The sequence below is a fragment of the Helianthus annuus genome, chromosome 16, assembly GCF_002127325.2.
Source record: "Helianthus annuus cultivar XRQ/B chromosome 16, HanXRQr2.0-SUNRISE, whole genome shotgun sequence".
NCBI lineage: Eukaryota > Viridiplantae > Streptophyta > Magnoliopsida > Asterales > Asteraceae > Helianthus > Helianthus annuus.
In genome coordinates, this window is record NC_035448.2 from 23,242,995 (window position 1) to 23,244,672 (window position 1,678).

General features: G+C 43.4%; 1 non-coding gene across 1 annotated transcript; it reads left to right on the forward strand.

The window, feature by feature from the left end:
- The first annotated feature begins 640 nt into the window (after positions 1-640).
- Positions 641-747, forward strand: LOC118488627. The gene has a single exon (XR_004885171.1). It is a non-coding gene; the product is annotated as a small nucleolar RNA R71 (small nucleolar RNA).
- Positions 748-1,678: the final 931 nt, after the last annotated feature.

Consider the following 1,678-nt stretch of genomic DNA (forward strand, 5'->3'; position numbering starts at 1 on the left):
TAAAATTTGATTCTAATTGTAGAAATCTTTCCGAGTTTTTCTTTTCAGTGTCGGAGATGAGGCGAGATACAGTATCTTCAAGCCTTTCTCGGCCACTTTGTTGTTGAGTGAAATTTTGTGACTCATTTCTTGGTTGTTGAAAGTTTGTTCGTTGGGTTTGTTGGTTACTACTATTGCCGGGTTCTCTCCAACCAAGGTTTGGGTGGTTTCGCCATCCTTGGTTGTAAGTTCCCGTTGGAGGACCCGACGACCTAGGTCTATTATCAATGTAGTTTACCAATTCTTGTTGATCGTCCGTTTCTTTCATACAACTCCAATTTTCATGTGACCCACCACACCCTTCACAAGCCATAACCGAGACTGTTTTTGTCATTTCCAATTTTTTTTTATTTTTGAAGAAAGGGCCTCGATTTGGGCTTGTAAAGAAGTGCTTTCATCGACCTTATGGGCGCCCGGGGCAATAGATTTATTGCCTCGGGGGGTGTGCCATTGAAAATTGGTTTGAGCAATTTCCTCAATTTGGTTATATATTTCATGCGGGCGTCGATTACCTAAAAGTCCCCCGGAGCTAGAATCAAGTGTCTGCCTTGTATGTGGCAACAATCCATTATAGAAAGTGGATACTTGTTGCCATATCGCAAGGCCGTGATGTGGACACTTGCGTAATAACTCCTTGAACCTTTCCCAAGTTTCATATAAGGATTCCCCGTCCTCTTCTGAATATGTATTAATTTCAGTCATTAATTTAGCCGTTTTAGCGGGAGGGAAATACTTAAGCTGGGAGGGCGTTGAGCTAAGCTTTCGCTCGGTCTTTTAGTAAGAAAGGAAACATTCGGAGGCGGATGGCGTCATTTGATGCTCCGTTGATCCGAAAGGTATCACATATTTCTAAGAAATTAGTAATATGTAGAGGAGGATCCTCGTCCGCAAGCCCATGGAAGGTTGCGGAGTTTTGGAGCATTTGTATCAAATGCGGCCGAAGTTCGAAGTTATTAGCTTCAACATTCGGAGCATTGATAGCGGCGCCTAAGTTACCTACGGTGGGTCGTAGATAATCCATGAGGGTACGTTGGTCCGCCATTGGGGTTGAATCACCCGAAACCTTCTCTTGGTTTTTAGCTTTTAATCTTTTTCTGAGAAAGCGTTCGGGTTCTTCTAGAGGTTCTTTTATGTCCTTATTAGAACTGGAGCTCATACACTATGTAAGATTGGCGTCGGGTTCCAAGTCCTGCAATAAAAACAGAAAAGAATGCTGGTCAGAAGGTTCACCACGGCCCCGTGTTCAGCGAACACGGCCCGTGGTCGGAGTTACACTGATTGTTTTCCAAATCCCAGTTACTGGAAGTTGGACACGGCCCCGTGTTGCACCGACACGGCCCCGTGGTCAGCCTTCTGTAACTTGGAAAACTAAAAACTGCCAGTAACAATGCTGGGCACGGCCCGTGTCCGACCAGGCACGGCCCGTGCTGAGTTCTGCAGAAGCTGAAAAACTAAGAAAATCCTAAAAAATTAAAAAGAAAAATAAAAATATGATTAGGCCGTTGATTCCTAACTTTCTTAAAATCCTTGTGTCCCCGGCAGCGCCGCCAAAAACTTGATGCGTGTGTAGTGTAATATATTTTTAGAATATAATTAAGCCCTTTTTACACCTTTAGCCAAGTTTTAAATTTATAAAACA